The 13,245-nt window shown below is 38.2% G+C and overlaps 1 pseudogene; it reads left to right on the top strand.

Annotated features, from left to right (window-relative positions):
* The first annotated feature begins 2,683 nt into the window (after positions 1–2,683).
* LOC101037305 (pleiotrophin pseudogene) lies at positions 2,684–3,293 on the top strand (annotated as a pseudogene).
* Positions 3,294–13,245: the final 9,952 nt, after the last annotated feature.

Genomic DNA, 13,245 nt, shown 5'->3' with positions numbered 1-13,245 from the left:
CTATCCATTATTGAAAGTGGGGCACTGAAGTCTCCATATATTATTGTTGAATGGTCTGTCTCACCCTTGAATTCTATTTTCTTCTTTTTTTTTTTTTTTTTTGAGACGGAGTTTCGCTCTTGTTGCCCAGGCTGGAGTGCAATGGCGCGATCTCGGCTCACCGCAACCTCCGCCTCCTGGGTTCAGGCAATTCTCCTGCCTCAGCCTCCTAAGTAGCTGGGATTACAGGCACGCACCACCATGCCCAGCTAGTTTTTTGTATTTTTAGTAGAGACGGGGTTTCACCATGTTGACCAGGATGGTCTCGATCTCTCGACCTCGTGATCCACCCGCCTCGGCCTCCCAAAGTGCTGGGATTACAGGCTTGAGCCACCGCGCCCGGCCTATTTTCTTCTTTTAATGCATTTTATATGCCACCTACTTCCTCCATTGTTTCTGATTAGTTATGTATTAATCTTGTTGAGGTTCTTTGGTAAGTAATCAGTTATTTTTTCTTGTCACTTTCAAATGGTTCTCTTTATCTTCAGATCTCAGTATTTATGGGATGCTTTTATTTTAAATTCTGCTGTGGGGGAAAACAAAGAATTAATTTACTTTTATCTTTTACTTTCCCCCACAGCATAATTGACAAATAAAAATTATATGTGTTTGTGGTATACAATTTGATGTTCATACACATAAAAACATATTGTGAAATGATTACCTCCAGTTTTGGATAGAGGATGGATTCTAGTTTTGTTCTTGCTCAAGATTGCTTTGGCTATTCAGGGTGTTTTGTGGTTTCATGTGAATATTAGAATTGTTTTTCTGTTTCTGTAAAAAATGCTGTAAAACTTTGATAGCATTGAATCTGTAGATTGTTTTGAGTAGTATGGACATTTTAACATTATTATTTCTTCCAATTCATGAATATCTTTTTATTTATTTGTATCTTCACACATTTCTTTCATCAGTGTTTTACTCCATGGTTTACATCAATGTTTATAGTGTTCAGAGTTCAGATCTTTCACATCCTTGGTTAAATTCATTCCAAAGTATTTTATTTTGATGCTATTGTAAATGGAATTGCTTCCTGAATTTCTTTCTTTGGATAGTTTGTTTCTGTACAGAAATGATACTGATTTCTATATATTTAATTTGTGATCTATAGCTTCGCTGAATTCATTTATTAGTTCTATTTTTTGGTGGAGTCTTTAGGGTTTTCTACATATAACATCATGTCATCTGCAAAGAGACAATTTTACTTCTTCCTTTTCAACTTGGATGCCTTTTCTTTTTCTTGCCTGATTACTCTGGCTAGGACTTCTATTACTATGTTAAATAGAAGTGGCAAGAATGAGCATCTTTGTCTTATTTTTTATTTTAGAGGAAAAGTTTTCACCAGTGAGTATGATGTTAGCAATGGGCTTGTCTTATGTGGCCTTTATTGTGTTGAGGTATATTACTTCTATACCTAATTTGTTGAGAGTTTTGATTATCAAAGGATATTGAATTTTGTCAAAGACTTTTTTTTTCTGCATCTGTTGAGATGATCGTATGATCTTTGCATTTCATTCTGTTAATGTGCTGTGTCACATTTATTGATTTGCTTATGTAGAACCATCCTTGCATCCCAGGGATAAAACCCCACTTAATCATAGAGTATGATCTTTTCAATGTGCCACTGAATTTAGTTTGCTAGTGTCTTGTTAAGGATTTTTATATTTATGTTCATCAAGGATATTGGCCTGCAGTTTTCTCTTCTGTTAATGTCCTTGTATAACTTTGGTATCAGGGCAATATTGACCTTGTAAAATGAGTTTAGACATGTTCTCTACTCTTGTATTTTTAAGAAGAGTTTTAAAAGGATTGGTTAATTTTTCTTTAAATGTTTGGTAGAATTCAGTCATGAAGCCATCTGGTCCTGGGCTTTTTCTTTGATGTGACACCTTTCATTAGTTATTCAATATCTTTATTCATTGTTGGTCAGTTTAGATTTTCTCTTCATGATTCATGGTTGATAGGTTATATAATCATAGTAGTTTATTATTTTCTAGGTTATCCAATTTGACATTTAATTGTTTATAGTAGTCTCTTATGATCCTTTGTTTTTCTGTGGTATCAGTTGTAATGTCTTCTCTTTTATTTATAACTTTGAATTTTTTTTTCTTGGTTAATTTAGCTAAAGTTGATCAGTTTTGCATATTTTTTTTCAAAAAACTATTAGTTTCTTTGATTTTTTGGGGATAATTTTTCTAGTGTTTATTTCATTTATTTCTCCTTTGATTTTTATTCCCTTTCTTTCTGCTAACTTTGAGCTCAGTTTGCGCTTCTTTTTCTAGTTCTTTGCACCGTAAAGTTAGGTTTATTTGACATCTTTTTTATTCAGGTAGGTGCTATCACTATAAACTCTCCTCTTCAAACTGCTTTTGTTACATTCCCTACATTTTAGTATGTTGTGTTTTCATTTTAATTTGTTTCAAGATTTAAAAAATTTCCCTTTCGGTGGGGGCATAACTGAGTCAAAGGCAGGATCAGGTTCCCTGCCTTCCAGTCCAAAAATCCCACCAAGAGAGTCCCAGAGCAGAAGAAAATCCAAAGTGGAGAGAGGGGAAGAAAGAGACCAGCGAGTCATCTGTCCAGAAGGCGTGGAGAGCCGCAGCCACCCAAACAGGAGCTGCAGCGAGCTGCCGATACCTCGCCCCTTGCAACAAAGGCCGCCTGAGTGCCAGAGTGGACATTTGCAACTCAAAAATGCAGGCTCAACAGTACCAGCAGCAGCGTTGAAATTTGCAGCTGTCTTCTTGGCATTCATTTTCATACTGGCAGCTGTGGATAATGCCAAAGCAGGGAAGAAAGAGAAACCAGAAAAAAAAGTGAAGAAGTCTGACTGTGGAGGATGGCAGTGGAGTGTGTGTGTGCCCACCAGTGGAGACTGTGGGCTGGGCATGCAGGAGGGCACTCGGACTGGAGCCAAGTGCAAGCAAACCATGAAGACCCAGCGACGTCAGATTCCCTGCAACTGGAAAAAAGCAATTTGGAGTGGAGTGCAAATACCAGTTCCAGGCCTGGGGAGAGTGTGACCTGACATGGCCCTGAAGACCAGAACTGGAAGTCTGAAGCGAGCCCTGCACAATGCTGAATGCCAGAGGACGGTCACCATCTCCAAGCCCTTTGGCAAACTGACCAAGTGCAAGCCTCAAGTGGCATCTAAGAAGAAGAAAAAGGAAGGCAAGAAACAGGAGAAGATGCTGGATTAAAAGATATCACCTGTGGAAAATAAAAAGGACATCAGCAAACAGCATCAGTTAACTATTGCATTTATATCTAATGTAGGCCTTTTATTCAAAAAGTATCTATAGCTAAGTATACAATAAGCAAAAACGGAAAGAAAATTTTTGTAGTAGCATTTTAAAAATGTATACTGTAGTACCACTAGGGGCTTATAATAAAGGACTGTAATGTTATTTAGGAAGTTGACTCAGAGTACGTGATAAATGGTAGACAATTGAGGTAAGTTTTTTGAAGTTATATGACATTTTACATTAATTATTTTTTATACATTTTTTTGGCAGCAATTTAAATGTTGTGACCATGTAAACTACTTCTCCTGTTAAGTATTTTTTTTCACCTAGACTTTTTTCCCAATTGAGAAAAATGTATACTAAACAAAATAGCAATAAAACATAATCCCTCTATTGGAAGAAAGTATCTTGTTTTCTGCCAATAAATTTTTTTTTAAGGTAGTCAGCCAAATGGGGGTGGGGAGGCAGAACATGCCCTAGTTCAATGGTGACCTTTTTAACGAAAAGCATTAAAACAATTTTTTTTTACTTTGGCAAATAAATAAATAAATAAATAAATAAATAAAAATAAAATTTCCCTTTCGATTTATTATTTGACTTGTTCAGGAGTGTGTTATTTAATTTCCACATATATGTAGAATTTCATTTTTCTTGTATTATTGGTTTCTAGCCTCATATCATTGTGGTTAGAAAAGATGCTTGATATGAGTTCAGTCTTCCTAAATTTGTGAAGACTTGTTTTGTGGCCTAAAATATGATGTGTCCTGGAGTATGTTCCTTGTGAGCTTGAAAACTGTGTATTCTGATGCCGCTGAATAGATATTCTGTATATGTCTGTCAGGCCTATTTGGTTTATACTTGTTATTCAAATACACTGTTTCATTATTGGTTTTTGTCTGGATGATCCAATTGTTGAAAGTGGAATATTGAAGTAACCTACTATTATTGTATTGCTATCTGTTTCTCCTTGTAATTCTGTTTGTATCTGTTTGTATCTGTTTTATATATTTAAGTGTTCCAATGTTGGGTGCAAATATATTTATAATTATTATATTCTTGATGAATTTTTCTGTTTATCATTATGTAGTGACTTTGTCTCTCGTGACAATTTTTGACTTAAAATCTACCTTCTCTCATCTGTGTATAGCCACCACGGCTGCTCTCATTTGGCTACACTTTGCATGAAATATATTTTTCCATTCCTTTTCTTTCAATCTGTATGTCTTCTCAAAGCTAAGGAGACAGCAATAAGGCAGCATATTGTTGGATCTCTTTTGTGTTTGTTTTTAAATCCAGGAAGCCACTCTCTGTTTTTGATTGGAGTATTTAATCCATTTATATTTAAAGTAATCACTGATAAAGACTTACTATTGCTATTTTATTAATTATTTGCTCTTTTGTAGTTCCTTCATTCCTTTCTTTCTCTCCATCTTCCTTTATGATTTGATAATTTTTTGTAGTGGCATGAGGTATGATTTAGTTACTTTGGATTTGTCTTTTGTGTATCTGCTACAGATACTTTCTCTGTGGTTCCTTTGAGGCTTATATAAGATATTTTGTAGTTGTATCAGTGTATTTTAATCTGATAATGACTTAAGTTCAACCACATTCAAGAACCCTAGACTTTAAAATTTCCTCCCCTCCATTTTATGTTACCAGTGTCCAATTTGCATCTTTTATATATTGTGTATTCATTAACATATTATTGAAGCTATAGTTATTTGTAATACTTTTGTTTCTAAATGTATATTACTAGAGTTAAAAGTGACTTACGTACAACCGTTACAGTATTGAAGTATTCTGAATTTGACTATATTCTTAGTTTTGTACTTTCATGTATTCTCATGTTGTTATTTAGCATCCTTTCATCTCAACTTGAAGAACTACATGAAGCGTTTCTTATAAAGCAGGTTTAGGGTGATAACCCCAGCTTTCATTTGCCTGGCAAAGTCTTAATCTCTCCTTGATTTGTGAAGGGCAGCTTTGCTGGATATAGTCCTTTTGGTTGAAGGGTTTGTTTTCCCTCCTTTAGCACTTTGAATATATTATGCCAACGGCCATACCACCCTGAACGCGCCCGATCTCGTCTGAATATATTATCCCACTCTCTCTCGCCTGCAAGGCTTCTGCTGAGAAGTCTGCTGTTAGTCTTATGGTGGCTCCTTTGTATGTGATGAGTTGCTTTTCTTTTGGTTTCCAAATTTTCTTTGTTTTTCACTTGGTAATTTGATTGTAATTTGTCTTGGTGAACATCTCTTTATATTTAATCTATTTGAAGTTCTTTGAGCTTCATGGATCTTGATGTTCATATCCCTCTCCAGATTTGGGAGTTTTCTGTTATTATTTCTTTAAAAATTTTTATTTTAAATTATTACGTAGGCATACTAGTTGTGCATATTTATGGGATGCATGTGATATTCTCATACAAGCATAGAGTGTAGAATGATTAACTCAGAATAATTGGAGTATCTATTACCTCAAGCATTTATCATTTCTTTAAGGAAAATTCCAACTATATTTTCAGTATAGTTTCAGTTTGAAACATACAATAAATTATGGTTAACTCTTACCACCTACTGTGCTATCAAACACTAGATCATATTCCTTTTATTTAACTGTATTTTTATACCCATTAACCATTCCCAATTTAGCCCCCTTTTCCCCACTACCCTTCCCAGCCTCCATTAGATACCCCAATTACTCTGATTGTAGAGCTTGATTTCTTTAAGGTCATTACTGGTGCTTAATTTTGTCCCTTTGGTGGTGTCATGTTTCCCTGATTATTTGTGATTCTTGTGGTCTGAGTTGGTGTTCGCACATTTGAAGAAGTAGGCATCTCTTCAAGTCTTTACAGACTGGCTTCAGCAGGTAAAGCACTTTAACAGTCAGCCCACTGAGAAATTCTGGGCAGGTCATTCAGTGGGCTCTGTGGGTGGGCTTGCTGCTAGAACCCTCAGCAGAGCTTTCATGATGCCTGGGCCAGTGGGTGGGTGAGCCTGGTACCTCAGTCCACTGAGGCACACCTAGGTATTAGATCTGCATGGCCAGGCCTGGTCCCTGGGTTTGCAGGAGCAGGTCTGGAGCCAGGGTCTATGTGTGTACACCTGGATCCTGGGTCTGCAAGGGCAGGCCTGATGCCTATGTGGAGGCTGGCTTGAGACCCGATTCCACTGGGGCCCAGCCTGGCATTGAGGCAGACCTTGAGCCTGAGACTGTGGGTGTCAGCTGGTACAGAGTGGGTCTGACGCCTGGGTCCAGTGGGGCTGATCTGGAGTGTGGGGTCATGGGGGCTGGTCTGGCACTAGGGAAAGTGCTTACCTGGGCGCCAGCATAGCACTAGGGTAGGCCTGGAGCCAGGGCCGTAGGGACTGATCTGCCACCAGGGCTCACTGGGATGGTCCTGGTGCTAGGGTCTCTGTCAGATATGGGTGCTCATTTCACTCTTTTTCCTCCACATAGAGGTATCTCTTTCTATGCTGCACTGCCTGGGGAAGGGTGTCGTGGGTAATGTAAAACTGCCCTGCCCTGTTCAGTGTCTCTTTTCTTAGATCTGTGCTCCACCCAGGTGCTCTAATCCCTCATCTGAATTCCTAGCTGTTAGGAAGTTATTTTTATGCATGGATAGTTATCACAAATGGATGTTTTTGTAAGGGAACAAGTGCTGGAAAGGCCGATCCCTCCGTCTTGTTGCTGTCAATCTGGGTCTCCAACATTTGTGTTTATTTTACTTAAAGCTGACTGAGCTTCTCGGATGTATTGATTAATGTTTTTTTACTAAACTTGGGAACTTGCCAGCCATTATTTCTCCTCTTTTTCTCTCTCTCCCCTCCTCATTGTGCATATGTTGGTGTGATTAAGATGTCTCACATTTCCGTGAGTCTCTGTGTATTTTTCTTCATCCTTTTTTCTCTCTGTTCTTCAGACTACAGAATCTCTATAAATATAACTACAAGATTGTTGACTCTTTTGCCTGCTGAAAGCTAATGTGTCCTCACACTTCAGAGGGAGCAAGCAAGCTCTTTAGTGTCTCTTCTTATAAGGGCCCTAATTCTATCATGAAAGTTCCACCCTCGTGACCTCATCTAAACCTAATTACTTTCTCAAAGGTTCCATCTGTAAATACTATCACACGGGGGGTTACAGCTTCAGCATACAAATCTTGCGGGGGATACAGACATTCAATCCATAATAGCAAGTTTCAGTGGATTGCAGAATCCCCTGAGACAGAAAAGCAAAAGCAACTGACATGTTCTTGAAGTGGGGCTTTGTAACCATAAATATATATATTCTATGCATTGATTATGCTGGTTATATTTTCTATTATCTTTCTTATTTTTTGTCCACTTGACCTGTGTCTTATGTTGGACTGAAATATGTGTCTACTAATTTTAATGTAGTTTTGTATATTTCTCCCTGTATATCCTTAACTTTCTGATTTATAAAGGTAGTTGCTGTGTTGTGTCATATATATTCATATCTGAAATGTTATCGTTGTGCATTGTGGCTCTCGGCATTATCAGATATTTTATTGTCTCACTTTTTGTCCAAATTCAGCATTTTCTGATCTCATTAGCACAGTCTCTGCTTTCTTAGTATTTTGTTTGTCTGCCCTATAGTTTGACGTCTCTTGACTTACCAGCCATTCTGAATCACTTTGATTTAGGTGTATCTCCTAAATGCAGCATGGAGTTGGCTTTTGCTTTGTGGGTCAATCTGCAGGTCTTTTCCTTTTAATACGTGAGTTTTTATTTACACGTATTGAAATGAGTGACATGTTTGGTTCAGTAGCTATTTTAATGTTACATTTACTGTGTTTTGGTTTACCTAATATGTCTCTTTCTCTGCATAGTCTCTTTTCTTTGCGCTTTAAAAATTTGGTTTTGATGTTTAGAAACATTTGAATATGTGTTCTTGCAGTTACCTTCTAGTCTTCACATGTCATTCTCCCTGTGTGCATGTCCGTGTCTAAGTTTCCCCGAAGGACAATTCATCATATTCGATTAGGGACCACTTGAGCCAGTATGGTCCCATCTTAGCTAAGTATATCTGCATGACCTTACTTCCAAATAAGGTCACATCCTGAGGTGCTGGGGGTTGGGACTTCAGTGTATGAATGTTGGGGGGACACCATTCAATGTGTAACTACCTCCTTTTTAATATCCATTGTGGTTGCCTCAAACCCTGTCTTTTTGATTCTTTAAGCTTCTAAGGCTGTGGGTCTCTACCCAAGATTTAGTCAACTCTCCAGGGGATCTGTGGGCTTGCCTGGCCTCAGGCTAAAAGCCATTAACGCTAACTCGAAAAGTTTAGCAGTGCTCTTCTCTTCTGCCACGTGCTGATCCCCTCTCCCTTTCTGCTTCCTTTTGGTTCTCCAGTGTGGTCAAGTAGTTCCTTTTTACATTTGGAGTGGAATTATGGTCGTTATTTGCGAGCGAATTGGCCCAAAGCAGCTAGCTCTTCCACAGTTACTGCAGGACTCTTATTCTATTTCTTCCTGGGGTTTTGTTTGCTGTTTTTTTTTGTTTTGTTTTGTTTTGTTTTTCTGTCTGTTCCTGTTCTGGATTTTTGAACGTGTGATTCTCGGTGTTTTTTTTTTTTCTTTTTTTTCCCTTTCAGATCTGCAAATGTTTAAATATGTTACAGTAAGGTTGGTGGTATGCATCAGTTTCTTTCTGCTTCATTTTGTGAAAGGGAATTTTTATTAGTTGCAATGTTTGATTTTTATTTTAAATTCCATTTATACAGAGACTTCATTTGAATGTTCTCTGCCCTTTTTCATTGATCCGGAAATGTCCTTTTTCCTGGACCAGCAATATCAGGCAAGGGTAAAGATTTTAGATGTCTGACTGTATTTCACAGTTCAAGGGCAGCCTCTGCTGTTGATAGACGAGAATTGCAGTTTCATTAATGTTAAACAATTTTGGTGGAGTAGTTTTGTTTTTTAATTTTGTTTTAGTAGTAAGTACTTTTAATTTTCAAAAATAGATTTATCTTCCTCAGATGTAAATAATATTCTTTGTTTCTTGATCTCAGCGATGTTTTTCAAGTGTGCATATTCATTTGGTGAAAATTCAATGAAAATATGTGCATATTTATATGTACATATTATATTTCAATAAAAGCTAAAAATAAACTTAAGTCAATCCTTATCTAATGTTAATGGACGAAACACAGAATTATATTTGATGAAATTATCTTCTACCTTCCAACTTTGTCATGCCTTATTTTTGTCCATTTGTTACTTTAAAAAGTGTATTTTGTACACATGCCTGAAAAGTCTATTTTGGCCGGGCGCAGTGGCTCAAGCCTGTAATTCAAGCACTTTGGGAGGCCAAGGCGGGTGGATCACGAGGTCAAGAGATCGAGACCATCCTGGTCAACATGGTGAAACTCCGTCTCTACTAAAAATACAAAAAATTAGCTGGGCATGGTGGCGTGTGCCTGTAATCCCAGCTACTCAGGAGGCTGAGGCAGGAGAATTGCCTGAACCCAGGAGACGGAGGTTGTGGTGAGCCGAGATGGCGCCATTGCACTCCAGCCTGGGCAACAAGAGCGAAACTCCGTCTCAAAAAAAAAAAAAAAAAAATTATTTTGTAAGTACACCTAACAGTATCTTAAAATTACAAAATTACTTATTTTCGAATCATTCGATACACCAGTCTTTTCAAAGCGTTTTTATCATTCGTGAATTCTTTATCTTAATTCTTCTTGCAGGTAGCTGAAGGATAACATCATAATTTATACTGGAAAATAGCTACAATGAAGGAACACCATAATTTCACCATGAAAACCAGCACAGTCTTACACAGATCACAAACATTTTCCCTCAAAACTTGTTAGAACTTTACCTGGACTGACTGAATTAACCATAGCTAATTCTATAATTATCAAATAAATAGTATAATTTTAAAGGAAAAAAACTTTTGTGAGGCAATGTTCTCTATTTTCTGACATCACATATTGTGACAGAATATAAGGCCAACCTGGCTTTTAGAAATTCCATGGTCTAATTTTTTTGTTGTTAATGTTGTTAGTGTATAAAAATAGCATTGACTTAATACCTTTTGGATTTTATTTGTTTATTTATTTATTTAGAGGCAGTGTCTCGCTCTGTCACCCAGGCTGGAGTGCAGTGGTGCGATCTCTGCTCACTGCAGTCTCTGCTTCCTGGGTTCGAGTGGTTTTCCTACCTCAGCCTCCCGAGTACATGGGACTATAGGTGTGTACCACCCCGCCTGTCTAATTTTTGTATTTTTAGTAGCAAGGGGGGGGTTTCACCATTTTGGCCAGGCTGGTCTTAAACTCCTGACCACAGGTGATCCGCCTGTCTTGGCCTCTCAAAGTGCTGGGATTACAGCCACCACGCCCAGCTGAGTTTTTTTTTAAATGAATGTACTCCTGGTTTTTTTGTTGGTTTGTTTTTTGAGACAGAGTTTCGCTCTTGTTACCCAGGCTGGAGTGCAATGGCGCGATCTCGGCTCACTGCAACCTCCGCCTCCTGGGTTCAGGCAATTCTCCCGCGTCAGCCTCCTGAGTAGCTGGGATTATAGTCACGTGCCACCATGCCCAGCTAATTTTTTGTATTTTTAGTAAAGACGGGGTTTCACCATGTTGACCCGGATGGTCTCGATCTCTTGACCTCGTGATCCACCCGCCTTGGCCTCCCAAAGTGCTGGGATTACAGGCTTGAGCCACCGCGCCCGGCCCTGTTTTTTTGCTCTTCTCTTGACATTCTTCTTACACACTGCATTCTGTTGCATAAAAGGCATAACGTGGTTTTGAATTACAGATAAAGATGGACATTTGTTTATGTGGTAAATACGTGGTAGTTTCTGGATGACTTTTCATATGCTTCATATGAAAAATGATTGTATGTAAAACTGTCTCTTTTGGAAGGAACATAATCTGAACCATTCAGAGACACCGAAATTCAGCTGTTTTCTACATCATCTGTGTGGGTGTAGCTAAAATATGAGATTTTAAGCTTAAAAACAACTTCTGCATGTTATTTGGAAATACTTTTTACTTAATTTCTCAGTACTCTGAAACTTAATGGGCAAATTAAAATATGCACTTAGCGCCTTAGTATTTTAGAATGCAGCCTTCAACAAGGTCCGTTGAGCCTCACTGTAAAAAATATTATTGACTTTTTAATGTAAATCTTGTACCCCATGTCCTTGCTAATTCATTAATTCTAATAGTCCATCTGTTGATTCTGTTTAATTTTTTACCTATACAATTTTATCATGTATGAATTATGAAACAAGTATTTCCTAAATTTCATCTGCTGTTTCTATTAGGTCTCTGTTCCCGTTGCCTTGCTGCAAAATAGCAAATGCCCCCAAGGGAAAAGGCAGTAAACATGAGGTTCATCTCGCTGTGTTTTTCTGGTCTCAGGTGCCACACTCCCTTAAATCCTGTCTTAGTTACACACTCTCCAAATATTTAAAACGGATTTTTAATGTATGTGGTGTACTTTTATAGTTGTTTTCTGTAGGAGATTTTTATTCTTGATATAAACTATTCCATCATGGCTGGACCAAAATGCAGCTTGAGTTTTTTCTTTGTAAACTTTATTTTCTATTTACATGCTGATAGAATTTGTTCTTTGCTCTTAAAATTTAATATTAACCAAGAATTATATAGGGCTTTCCATTATTGACTTCATGGGAATCCTTCCAATATGCAGTTTTAGGTCTTTATTCAGTTTTTAGTATTCATCAAGTATTATTCCATTTATTTTGCTCACAACTCAGTAAAAATAGCCATAATTAAAGAGCACTCCTTTGCGGTCTCATCGGTAAGACCAACACCTGCCTGCATTTGCCATCCTTGGTTGAAAGATCTCTCCTCGGATCAGACCCATCTCTTCCCTTGTGAATTAACCTCTCATCTCCTTTGTGTTCAGTTCACTCCTGCCTACTCAGCAGCATCAGCAAATAAACATACCTTAGCATCTCCCATCTTAAGAGAAGGAAAATCTGCCCTTCCCATAGGACGCGGCCCAGGCTCCATCTCACTTTTGTTCCCTATCAGAGTGAAACTTACAAAAATTCCCCTTATTTCTTCATTCTCTTCCATTCTCTCTTCAGCTTCCTCAGTCTGGCTTTCCCCTCCCTAACTCCATTAAAGCTTTTCTTGTCAAAGCCACTGACAGCCTTCATGTAAAAATACTGTCACTATTCATGTCTCACTCGACCTCTCAAAAGCACTCAAAATACGTTTTTCCTTTGGCTCTTGTGACCACACATTTGTGTCTTTTCACCTATTTCCACATCTTTTTTTCTGTGTAATTCCCTCTCTATACTGGGTGCAGTGGCTCACGCCTGTAATCATCCCAGCACTCTTGGAGGCTGAGGCAGGTGGATCACCTGAGGTCAGGAGTTCGAGACCAGCCTGGCCAACATGACAAAACCCCATTTTTGCTAAAAATATGAAAATTAGCCAGGCGTGGTGGCACATGCCTGTAGTCCCAGTAACTTGAGAGGCTGAGGCAGGAGAATCATTTGAACCTGGGAGTTGGTGGTTGCAGTGAGCCAAGATTGTGCCAATGCACTCCAGCCTGGGCGACAGAGCAAAACTCCATCTCAAGAAAAATAAATAAATACATAAATACATAAATTCCCTCTCTATCTAATCTAATGACTAAATATCACTTGACTTAAATATCACTTACATGTTAATGACTCCCAAATGTAGACATTTTCAGCTCAGGGTGTTCCCTGGGAAATGGGGTTGTCGGTCTAGTAGTTCATTTAACACCCACACGTGGATGTCTAATGGATATGAAAGCTAAGACAGCAAAAATGAACTTCATTCCCTCTCTTCAAGCCTGTTCTCATTTGCCCCCATTTCAGTGAACAGCCCCATCAAATAGGTGCTCAACTGAAAAACATAAGGGTCTTCTGGAATCCCTTGATTGCCTTCTGCCAGATGTACCTGCTTAACACATTCTCCAAAT

The sequence above is a fragment of the Saimiri boliviensis genome, chromosome 10, assembly GCF_048565385.1.
Source record: "Saimiri boliviensis isolate mSaiBol1 chromosome 10, mSaiBol1.pri, whole genome shotgun sequence".
In the NCBI taxonomy this organism is placed as follows: domain Eukaryota; kingdom Metazoa; phylum Chordata; class Mammalia; order Primates; family Cebidae; genus Saimiri; species Saimiri boliviensis.
This window is presented reverse-complemented; position numbering and strand designations above follow the sequence as displayed.